Source organism: Ranitomeya imitator, chromosome 2 (genome assembly GCF_032444005.1).
Source record: "Ranitomeya imitator isolate aRanImi1 chromosome 2, aRanImi1.pri, whole genome shotgun sequence".
Classification (NCBI taxonomy): domain Eukaryota; kingdom Metazoa; phylum Chordata; class Amphibia; order Anura; family Dendrobatidae; genus Ranitomeya; species Ranitomeya imitator.
The window spans coordinates 3,499,415-3,512,011 of NC_091283.1; the positions used below are offsets into that span (position 1 = coordinate 3,499,415).

The following is a 12,597-nucleotide window of genomic DNA, read 5'->3' on the forward strand; positions in this document are numbered from 1 at the left end:
TTAAAGGGAAAATCATTCCAAATTTGAAAATTTCTATTTTTTTTTAATTTCTGATATTTTTACAAAATAAAGCAAAACATATTAGCCCAAGTTTACCATTATCATACAGTCTAATATGTCAGGGAAAAAAACAACCTCAAAATCAATGGAATATGTTGAAGCATTCCAGAGTTATTACTACATAAAGTGACACTGGTCAGATTTTAAAAAATTGGCCCCGTTACTGAGGGGTTAAATGCTTGTACAAGTGAACATTGTTTCAAAAGTGGTTTACCTGTCTAAGACTGATTTCACACCAGCGTTCGGCAGCCTTCTTCCTCCGTTAAGCCCCACCCACTGCTACACCTCTTCTTTCAGCTCCGCCTACGTCTGCATGCATCCCCTATCTTTAACATTGGGTACACAGGCACGTGTCGTTTTGACGATGCGCTGAACTGCGTCGAACGCAACATGTTGCATTTTGTTGCGGTCGGCGCAGCGTTAAAACAACGCATGCAGAGGCATCCGCTTGGCCTGCGTACCCAATGTTAAAGATAGGGTATGCAGGACGCATGCAGACGTAGGCGGAACTGAAGGAAGAGGTGCGGCATTGGGCGGGGCTTAACGGAGGAAGAAGGCTGCCATCCACAGCCCTGCCGAATGCTGGTGTTAAACCAGCCCAAGGCTGTTATTATAGCACCTTACGTCTTACGCTAGGTTCACATTGCGTTAGTGCAATCCGTTAAGCGCATAGCGCTAGCGGATTGCGTTAACGCAATGTTTCTAGAGGGTCGACGTTCACCCTCCCCACTAGCGCAGATCCCCGATCTGCGGTAGCGAGGAACGGGCCTCGGACGCACCTCGGACGCTGCAAGCAGCGTCCGAGGTCCGTCACAAAAGAACGGCACATCGCTAGCGCGTGCCGAAAATGGCATGCGCTAGTGATGCGCTTCAGCTAAAAGTAACATTGCTGTCAATAAGTGCGCAAACTGACCCGTTGCACGGCGTTAATTTCGACATTTTCGCCGTACAACGCAGTCCGTTAGTGTTAACCCATTAACGCAATGTGAACCTAGCTTTACACAGATACATCATGGGCTTGTCCTGCCCTACGCATGAAATGAAAGACAAATACAATGTGGAGACTTAATCAGAGCAATGTTTTATTTACATTCAGAACTGGTTTAAGAGGTAAACAATTACCATTTCTCACAGAAATCTCAGACTTACTTATAGAAATACTGGATAAATATCATTTTAACATTAGATATAGAAATATTTCTAATTTTATAAAACTGCCTTTTTTTGCATAGAAAAACTTTATGCCTTTCCTTGTTTTATTTTATGCATTTCTAAAGTATTGTAAAAATGTAATATGCTGTTGGTGCATGCGGGCAGGACTGTCGGTAGGGTATGCGGCTCTGAAGCACCCCCCTCAGGCCTGCCTCCGGTGTCTGAGGTTTCGGTGTCCCGGACCAGAGATCATAATACCGGCCTTGAATTGTGAAGGACACGGCAGCCGATCCTGAGAAACATCCAAGGTGGGAATGCCCCATCATGTCGAAGAGAGTCTGCTAGATCCAGGCCTAGCAGACCAGTGCTGGTGGGTTCATGGATGCCAGGAGGGAGCTGGCCTAAAGGAAGGTCTCATCTTTTCCTGGCGGGTCAGAGAGTTGTCCCGTCTTTTTTTTTTGGACAGAACATTTCCAAAACAACCAAATTTGAACAGATCTCTTGGGAGGCAGACTTTAGTCCTCTGTTGCAGAAGCGAAGTACTCTTAAACTGATAGGCGCAGAGTAGGACGCACTAGAAAGTTGGCGTGCATGATTGTTCAGGGCACTGGCGGTGTGGACCGGCCACCAGAGAAGGCCTAGACCAAAGCCTGGATATTTTAAGAGCAAGGTCACAGGAGCCTCTGGAAAACGTGGAGGCTGCATGAATAGGAAGGTTTCCTCAGGAGACGTCCACATTGCTCAGGGGAAAACTAGGACATATTTGTCCTGTGTTTTTTTTTTTTTTTTAAAGTAGCCCCCTTACTGCCTCGTAGGATATACCAGTCCTTAAGATCACAAATCCTTTTTCGCAGAGCGATGATGAAGATGGGCATGGAATAACCTGGACGCAGAGAGGCGAGAGGGTAGGGCGATTCGTGGCATGAACGGTCCTCTTGCTCGTAGACCACAGATGATATGGTAGTGACAATTCTAGGTGGGAGATTAGAGTGACAATTCCACTGTCGCCCTCAAAAGCCATATCTGGGAAGAAAAAAAAAATTAAAAAGAAAAATCGTTAATAAAAAAAACCTCCCAAAACCTAAGGCCTAAACTGGGCTGGGCGGTCCAGACCCATGTCTTCCTCCTACTGACATTAAGTTAAAACGGATTAGCTTCGTGCTAGTTGGTGGTGTACCCTCCTCTACAGAAAATACCTAAAAAAAAATTTTTGCATAGCATAAGCAGCATACACCCATTTTTTTTGGGTGTACCCCAATGAAGCATTAGCTCCCCCACATCAACCAGAAGGCCACACAGCATAACCTCGCTCCCCCAGTCAGAAACCTCCATCTCACATTAACCAGCGGACCCCACAGGATAAACCCAAAGCCCACCAGACATTCCCTCCCACAAGCGTAAATCCCCATATGACGCCCCCTGCCCCCAAACATAAATCCCATCAGACACCCCCCCAATCGGATGCCACCCCAGCTTAACCCCCCAGCATAAACCCCCATCGGACGTCCACCCCTCCTCCAAGCATTACTCCCATCGTACACCACGCCCACCCAATAATAAACCCCCACCGGACGGCCAAACCCCCACAGGACGTGGACCCCCCCACCCAGCACACAACCCCATCCAGCACAAACCCCCCCATCGGACGTCCACCCCCGACCCAGCCTAAACTCTTATCGGACGTCCACTCCACCCAGCCTAAGCCCTCATCAGCCCCCCAAACCCAACCCATAAGCAGGTCGCCCCCCAATAAAGGGGATCCCTCCGTAAGCGGCAGGTCGCCTCCCCACGTCCCACCACAGGCAGGTCGCCTCCCCACGTCCCACCACAGGCAGGTCGCCTCCCCACGTCCCACCACAGGCAGGTCGCCTCCCCACGTCCCACCACAGGCAGGTCGCCTCCCCACAGGCAGGTCGCCTCCCCACGTCCCACCACAGGCAGGTCGCCTCCCCACAGGCAGGTCGCCTCCCCACGTCCCACCACAGGCAGGTCGCCTCCCCACGTCCCACCACAGGCAGGTCGCCTCCCCACGTCCCACCACAGGCAGGTCGCCTCCCCACGTCCCACCACAGGGGTCTCCCAATAGCCTGCAGCAGGTCTCCCCCCACATCCCACAAGCAGATAGCCCTCAAATCCCACAACAGGGGTCCCCCCCAATAGACAGGTCACACCCCCCCCCAAACCGAACCACAAGCATGTCACCCTCAAACCCCACCACATGTCTCCCCCACTAAAAGGGGTCCACCCCGTAAGCAGGTCACCTCCAAACCCCACCACAGGGGTCCCCCCCAACAGCCAGTAGGTGCCCCCCAAAATCCAACCACAGGGGTCCCCCACAATAGTCAGCAGCAGCAAGTGCCCTCCAAAATCCCACCACAGGGGTCCCACCACAACTGCCAGCAGCAGCAGGTGCCCCCCCCCAAATCTCACCACAGGGGTCCCCCCACAACATCCCACCACAGGGGTCCCCCACAATAGCCAGCAGCAGGTCCCCCCCAAAATCTCACGACATGGGTCCCCCACAACAGCCGGCAGCAGCGGTGCCCCCCCCACAAAGCCCACCACGGGGGTCCCCCACAGCAGCAGCGGTGCCCCCCCCACAAAGCCCACCACGGGGGTCCCCCACAGCAGCAGCGGTGCCCCCCCCACAAAGCCCACCACGGGGGTCCCCCACAGCAGCAGCGGTGCCCCCCCCACAAAGCCCACCACGGGGGTCCCCCACAGCAGCAGCGGTGCCCCCCCCACAAAGCCCACCACGGGGGTCCCCCACAGCAGCAGCGGTGCCCCCCCCACAAAGCCCACCACGGGGGTCCCCCACAGCAGCAGCGGTGCCCCCCCCACAAAGCCCACCACGGGGGTCCCCCACAGCAGCAGCGGTGCCCCCCCCACAAAGCCCACCACGGGGGTCCCCCACAGCAGCAGCGGTGCCCCCCCCACAAAGCCCACCACGGGGGTCCCCCACAGCAGCAGCGGTGCCCCCCCCACAAAGCCCACCACGGGGGTCCCCCACAGCAGCAGCGGTGCCCCCCCCACAAAGCCCACCACGGGGGTCCCCCACAGCAGCAGCGGTGCCCCCCCCACAAAGCCCACCACGGGGGTCCCCCACAGCAGCAGCGGTGCCCCCCCCACAAAGCCCACCACGGGGGTCCCCCACAACAGCCGGCAGCAGCGGTGCCCCCCCACAAAGCCCACCACAGGGGTCCCCCACAGCAGCAGCGGTGTCCCCCACACAGACAAGCAGTTCGTCCACCACAGTGCCTCCCCCCAATAGCGAGCAGCAAGTAGCATTTTTTCACCCTGAAACCACTAACCTCCATGTGCCATGGCGTCCACAAGCTAGAATCCTGCTGCTTTGCTTTGCCGCCTTCATGATGTGACTGAAAACACGCCCCCTCCCGATAGGACACGCCCCCGGAAATGACGTCACACCTGGAAGGAGCCCATACACTCTAGCATTTACCACCACATAATGGCTGCTCTGTGCACAGGACCTGTGATGAGGTCACAGGATGGGAGGAGTCAGGGGTCACATGATCGGGAGGAGAACCTCCATGTACAGGACTTTGCTGGTTGCCATGGCGCCGGAGGAGGGTAAGGCAGCGTATGTGTGAGATCAGGAGGTGTTTACAGGGTGGATGTAGCAGAGCCGTGTGTGTACGAGGTGTATGGATCAGAGCAGCGTGTGAAAGGCCTATGGAGCGGAGTCGTGTGTGTACGATGTGTACGGAGCCGTGTGCATGAGGTGTACGGAGCGCAGCCGCGTGTGTATGAGGTGTACGGAGCAGAGTCGTGTGTACGAGGTGTACGGAGCGGAGCCGCGTGTGTACGAGGTGTACGGAGCGGAGCCGTGTGTACGGAGCACAGCCGCGTGTGTACGAGGTGTACGGAGAGGAGACGTGTGTACGAGGTGTACGGAGCACAGCCGCGTGTGTACGAGGTGTACGGAGCGCAGCCGCGTGCGTATGAGGTGTACGGAGCGGAGTCGTGTGTACAAGGTGTACGGAGCACAGCCGCGTGTATACGAGGTGTACGGAGCGCAGCCGCGTGCGTATGAGGTGTACGGAGCGGAGTCGTGTGTACAAGGTGTACGGAGCACAGCCGCGTGTGTACGAGGTGTACGGAGCGCAGCCGCGTGTGTATGAGGTGTACGGAGCGGAGTCGTGTGTACGAGGTGTACGGAGCGGAGCCGCGTGTGTACGAGGTGTACGGAGCGGAGCCGTGTGTACGGAGCACAGCCGCGTGTGTACGAGGTGTACGGAGAGGAGACGTGTGTACGAGGTGTACGGAGCACAGCCGCGTGTGTACGAGGTGTACGGAGCGCAGCCGCGTGCGTATGAGGTGTACGGAGCGGAGTCGTGTGTACGAGGTGTACGGAGCACAGCCGCGTGTGTACGAGGTGTACGGAGCGCAGCCGCGTGCGTATGAGGTGTACGGAGCGGAGTCGTGTGTACAAGGTGTACGGAGCACAGCCGCGTGTGTACGAGGTGTACGGAGCGCAGCCGCGTGCGTATGAGGTGTACGGAGCGGAGTCGTGTGTACAAGGTGTACGGAGCACAGCCGCGTGTGTACGAGGTGTACGGAGAGGAGACGTGTGTACGAGGTGTACGGAGCACAGCCGCGTGTGTACGAGGTGTACGGAGCGCAGCCGCGTGCGTATGAGGTGTACGGAGCGGAGTCGTGTGTACAAGGTGTACGGAGCACAGCCGCGTGTGTACGAGGTGTACGGAGCGCAGCCGCGTGCGTATGAGGTGTACGGAGCGGAGTCGTGTGTGTACAAGGTGTACGGAGCAGAGCAGCGTGTGAAAGGTCTATGGAGCGGAGTCGTGTGTGTACGATGTGTACGGAGCCGTGTGCATGAGGTGTACGGAGCGGAGTCGTGTGTACAAGGTGTACGGAGCACAGCCGCGTGTGTACAAGGTGTACGGAGCGCAGCCGCGTGCGTATGAGGTGTACGGAGCGGAGTCGTGTGTGTACAAGGTGTACAGAGCAGAGCAGCGTGTGAAAGGTCTATGGAGCGGAGTCGTGTGTGTACGATGTGTACGGAGCCGTGTGCATGAGGTGTACGGAGCGGAGCAGCATGTGTATGAGGTGTACGGAGCGGAGTCGTGTGTACAAGGTGTACGGAGCGCAGCCGCGTGCGTATGAGGTGTACGGAGCCGTGTGTATGAGGTGTACGGAGCACTGCCGCGTGTGTACGAGGTGTACGGAGAGGAGTCGTGTGTACGAGGTGTACGGAGCACAGCCGCGTGTGTACGAGGTGTACGGAGCGCAGCCGCGTGCGTATGAGGTGTACGGAGCCGTGTGTATGAGGTGTACGGAGCACTGCCGCGTGTGTACGAGGTGTACGGAGAGGAGTCGTGTGTACGAGGTGTACGGAGCACAGCCGCGTGTGTACGAGGTGTACGGAGCACAGCCGCGTGTGTACAAGGTGTACGGAGCGGAGTCGTGTGTGTACAAGGTGTACGGAGCAGAGCAGCGTGTGAAAGGTCTATGGAGCGGAGTCGTGTGTGTACAATGTGTACGGAGCCGTGTGCATGAGGTGTACGGAGCGGAGCAGCATGTGTATGAGGTGTACGGAGCGGAGTCGTGTGTACAAGGTGTACGGAGCGCAGCCGCGTGCGTATGAGGTGTACGGAGCCGTGTGCATGAGGTGTACGGAGCACTGCCGCGTGTGTATGAGGTGTACGGAGTAGTTCCGTGTGTGTACGAGGTGTACGCAGCGGAGCTGTGTGTGTGCAAGGTATGCGGAGCAGTGTGTGCAATGTTTATGGAGCGGAGCGGTGTGTGTATGAGATGTATGGAGCGGAGCCGTGTGTGTATGAGGTGTATGGAGCGGAGCCGCGTGTGTATGAGGTGTACGGAGCGGAGTCGTGTGTAAGAGGTGTACGGAGCCACGTGTGTACGAGGTGTACGGAGCACAGCCACGTGTGTACGAGGTGTACGGAGCACAGCCGCGTGTGTACAAGGTGTACGGAGCGGAGTCGTGTGTAAGAGGTGTACGGAGCCGCGTGTGTACAAGGTGTACGGAGCACAGCCACGTGTGTACGAGGTGTACGGAGCACAGCCACGTGTGTACGAGGTGTACGGAGCACAGCCGCGTGTGTACAAGGTGTACGGAGCGGAGCCGTGTGTGTATGAGATGTACGGAGCGGAGCCGTGTGTGTATGAGGTGTATGGAGCGGAGCCGCGTATGAGGTGTACGGAGCGGAGTCGTGTGTACAAGGTGTACGGAGCGGAGCCGTGTGTGTATGAGGTGTATGGAGCGGAGCCGCGTATGAGGTGTACGGAGCACAGCCACGTGTGTACGAGGTGTACGGAGCAGAGAAGCGTGTGTATGAGGTGTACGGAGCGGAGTCGTGTGTAAGAGGTGTACGGAGCCATGTGTACGAGGTGTACGGAGCACAGCCACGTGTGTACGAGGTGTACGGAGCGGAGCCGTGTGTACTAGGTGTACGGAGCACTGCCGCGTGTGTACGAGGTGTATGGAGCAGAGCCGCGTGTGTACGAGGTGTACGGAGCACAGCCACGTGTGTACGAGGTGTACGGAGCACAGCCACGTGTGTACGAGGTGTACGGAGCACAGCCACGTGTGTACGAGGTGTACGGAGCACAGCCACGTGTGTACGAGGTGTACGGAGCACAGCCACGTGTGTACGAGGTGTACGGAGCACAGCCGCGTGTGTACAAGGTGTACGGAGCGGAGCCGTGTGTGTATGAGATGTACGGAGCGGAGCCGTGTGTGTACGAGATGTATGGAGCGGAGCCATGTGTGTATGAGGTGTATGGAGCGGAGCCGCGTGTGTACGAGGTGTATGGAGCAGAGCCGCGTGTGTACGAGGTGTATGGAGCAGAGCCGCGTGTGTACGAGGTGTACGGAGCAGAGTCGTGTGTAAGAGGTGTACGGAGCCATGTGTATGAGGTGTACGGAGCACAGCCGCGTGTTTACGAGGTGTACGGAGCGGAGCCGTGTGTACGAGGTGTACGGAGCGGAGCCGTGTGTACGAGGTGTACGGAGCACTGCCGCGTGTGTACGAGGTGTACGGAGCACAGCCGCGTGTGTATGAGGTGTACGGAGCACAGCCACGTGTGTACGAGGTGTACGGAGCGGAGCCGTGTGTACGAGGTGTACGGAGCGGAGCCGTGTGTACGAGGTGTACGGAGCACTGCCGCGTGTGTACGAGGTGTACGGAGCACAGCCGCGTGTGTATGAGGTGTACGGAGCGGAACCGTGTGTACGAGGTGTATGGAGCAGAGCCGCGTGTGTACGAGGTGTATGGAGCAGAGCCGCGTGTGTACACATGGGAAGAGGGAATCAATATCACCATTACACACTGAACGGGAAACCACTGGGTAAATCTGACAGGGAGAAGGACTTGGGGATCCTAGTTAATGATAAACTTACCTGGAGCAGCCAGTGCCAGGCAGCAGCTGCCAAGGCAAACAGGATCATGGGGTGCATTAAAAGAGGTCTGGATACACATGATGAGAGCATTATACTGCCTCTGTACAAATCCCTAGTTAGACCGCACATGGAGTACTGTGTCCAGTTTTGGGCACCGGTGCTCAGGAAGGATATAATGGAACTAGAGAGAGTACAAAGGAGGGCAACAAAATTAATAAAGGGGATGGGAGAACTACAATACCCAGATAGATTAGCGAAATTAGGATTATTTAGTCTAGAAAAAAGACGACTGAGGGGCGATCTAATAACCATGTATAAGTATATAAGGGGACAATACAAATATCTCGCTGAGGATCTGTTTATACCAAGGAAGGTGACGGGCACAAGGGGGCATTCTTTGCGTCTGGAGGAGAGAAGGTTTTTCCACCAACATAGAAGAGGATTCTTTACTGTTAGGGCAGTGAGAATCTGGAATTGCTTGCCTGAGGAGGTGGTGATGGCGAACTCAGTCGAGGGGTTCAAGAGAGGCCTGGATGTCTTCCTGGAGCAGAACAATATTGTATCATACAATTATTAGGTTCTGTAGAAGGACGTAGATCTGGGTATTTATTATGATGGAATATAGGCTGAACTGGATGGACAAATGTCTTTTTTCGGCCTTACTAACTATGTTACTATGTTACTATGTGTGGTCATTATACAGTATGGAGCATCATGTGTGGCCATTATACAGTATTGAGCGTCATGTGGGGTCATTATACAGTATGGAGCGTCATGTGGGGCCATTATACAGTATTGAGCATCATGTGCGGTCATTATACAGTATGGAGCATCATGTGCGGTCATTATACAGTATGGAGCATCATGTGCGGTCATTATACAGTATGGAGCATCATTTGGGGCCATTATACAGTATGGAGCATCATATGCGGTCATTATACAGTATGGAGCATCATTTGGGGCCATTATACAGTATGGAGCATCATGTGTGGTCATTATACAGTATGGAGCATCATGTGTGGTCATTATACAGTATGGAGCATCATGTGGGGCCATTATACAGTATGGAGCATCATGTGCGGTCATTATACAGTATGGAGCATCATGTGCGGTCATTATACAGTATGGAGCATCATGTGCGGTCATTATACAGTATGGAGCATCATGTGCGGTCATTATACAGTATGGAGCATCATGTGCGGTCATTATACAGTATGGAGCATCATGTGCGGTCATTATACAGTATGGAGCATCATGTGCGGTCATTATACAGTATGGAGCATCATGTGGGGTCATTATACAGTATGGACAGGGGCGGATTATCAGAGGGTCAATATGGGCGGTAGCCCAGGGCCCAGTGGTCTGGGGGGGCCCTGGGCTACCGCACAGATTGACCCTCCACTAATTGTCTGAATGCCCGCCGGCATTTGTGTGCCCCCGGACCCGGTGGGCAGAGAGAGGGGCCCGCATTGGTTGGTAGGTGCGTGTATCAGCCGGTCAGCAGCTGAGAGCTCCGAGTCCCTGCACCAGGCCTGCACAGCAGCACACCACATAATGGCTGCTCTGTGCACAGGACCTGTGATGAGGTCACAGGATGGGAGGAGTCAGGGGTCACATGATCGGGAGGAGGACCTCCATGTACAGGACTTTGCTGGTTGCCATGGCGCCGGAGGAGGGTAAGGTAGCGTATGTGAGATCAGGAGGTGTTTACAGGGTGGATGTAGCAGAGCCGTGTGTGTACGAGGTGTATGGATCAGAGCAGCGTGTGAAAGGCCTATGGAGCGGAGTCGTGTGTGTACGATGTGTACGGAGCCGTGTGCATGAGGTGTACGGAGCGCAGCCGCGTGTGTACGAGGTGTACGGAGCGGAGTCGTGTGTACGGAGCACAGCCGCGTGTGTACGAGGTGTACGGAGCAGAGCAGCGTGTGTATGAGGTGTACGGAGCGGAGTTGTGTGTAAGAGGTGTACGGAGAGGAGACGTGTGTACGAGGTGTACGGAGCACAGCCGCGTGTGTACGAGGTGTACGGAGCGGAGCCGTGTGTGTACGAGGTGTACGGAGCGGAGTCGTGTGTACGAGGTGTACGGAGCGCAGCCGCGTGTGTACGAGGTGTACGGAGCGCAGCCGCGTGTGTACGAGGTGTACGGAGCGGAACCGTGTGTACGAGGTGTACGGAGCACTGCCGCGTGTGTACGAGGTGTACGGAGAGGAGTCGTGTGTACGAGGTGTACGGAGCGGAGCCGTGTGTGTACGAGGTGTACGGAGCGGAGTCGTGTGTACGAGGTGTACGGAGCGGAGCCGTGTGTACGGAGCACAGCCGCGTGTGAACGAGGTGTACGGAGCAGAGCAGCGTGTGTATGAGGTGTACGGAGCAGAGTCGTGTGTAAGAGGTGTACGAAGCCATGTGTACGAGGTGTACGGAGCACAGCCGCGTGTGTACGAGGTGTACGGAGCGGAACCGTGTGTACGAGGTGTACGGAGCACTGCCGCGTGTGTACGAGGTGTACGGAGAGGAGTCGTGTGTACGAGGTGTACGGAGCGGAGTCGTGTGTACGAGGTGTACGGAGCGCAGCCGCGTGTGTACGAGGTGTACGGAGCGCAGCCGCGTGTGTACGAGGTGTACGGAGAGGAGTCGTGTGTACGAGGTGTACGGAGCGGAGTCGTGTGTACGAGGTGTACGGAGCGCAGCCGCGTGTGTACGAGGTGTACGGAGCGCAGCCGCGTGTGTACGAGGTGTACGGAGAGGAGTCGTGTGTACGAGGTGTACGGAGCACTGCCGCGTGTGTACGAGGTGTACGGAGCAGAGTCGTGTGTAAGAGGTGTACGGAGCCATGTGTACGAGGTGTACGGAGCACAGCCGCGTGTGTACGAGGTGTACGGAGCGGAGCCGTGTGTACGAGGTGTACGGAGCACAGCCGCGTGTGTACGAGGTGTACGGAGCACAGCCGCGTGTGTATGAGGTGTACGGAGCGCAGCCGCGTGCGTATGAGGTGTACGGAGCGCAGCCGCGTGTACGAGGTGTACGGAGCACTGCCGCGTGTGTACGAGGTGTACGGAGCACAGCCGCGTGTGTATGAGGTGTACGGAGCGCAGCCGCGTGCGTATGAGGTGTACGGAGCACAGCCACGTGTGTATGAGGTGTACGGAGTAGTTCCGTGTGTGTACGAGATGTATGGAGAGGAGCCGTGTGTGTATGAGGTGTATGGAGCGGAGCCGTGTATGAGGTGTATGGAGCAGAGCTGTGTGTGTATGAGGTGTATGGAGCAGAGCCGTGTATGAGGTGTATGAAGCAGAGCTGAATGTGTACGGAGCGGAGCCGTGTGTGTATGAGATGTATGGAGTGGAGCCGTGTGTACGGAGCGGAGCTATGTATGCAAAGTTTACGGAGCGCAGCCGCGTGTGTAGGAGTAGCTATGTGTGGCCATTATCATGTGTGGCCAATATACAGTAAGGAGCATCATGTGCGGTCATTATACAGTATTATTGAGCATCATGTGCGGTCATTATACAATATGGAGCATCATGTGTGGCCAGTATACAGTATGGAGCATCATGTGCGGTCATTATACAGTATGGAGCATCATGTGCAGTCATTATACAGTATGGAGCATCATGTGCAGTCATTATACAGTATGGAGCATCATGTGCTGTCATTATACAGTATGGAGCATCATGTGCTGTCATTATACAGTATGGAGCATCATGTGCAGTCATTATACAGTATGGAGCATCATGTGCAGTCATTATACAGTATGGAGCATCATGTGCAGTCATTATACAGTATGGAGCATCATGTGCTGTCATTATACAGTATGGAGCATCATGTGCTGTCATTATACAGTATGGAGCATCATGTGCTGTCATTATACAGTATGGAGCATCATGTGCTGTCATTATACAGTATGGAGCATCATGTGCAGTCATTATACAGTATGGAGCATCATGTGCAGTCATTATACAGTATGGAGCATCATGTGCGACTAT

The 12,597-nt window shown here is 55.4% G+C and overlaps 1 long non-coding RNA gene across 1 annotated transcript; it reads right to left on the minus strand.

The window, feature by feature from the left end:
• Positions 1-1,120: 1,120 nt before the first annotated feature.
• Positions 1,121-4,664, minus strand: LOC138661414 (uncharacterized). Its single transcript, XR_011317927.1, has 2 exons — positions 4,524-4,664; positions 1,121-2,235 (listed from the first exon to the last, which is right to left on the minus strand). It is a non-coding gene; the product is annotated as an uncharacterized lncRNA (long non-coding RNA).
• Between the last annotated feature and the right edge of the window lie 7,933 nt (positions 4,665-12,597).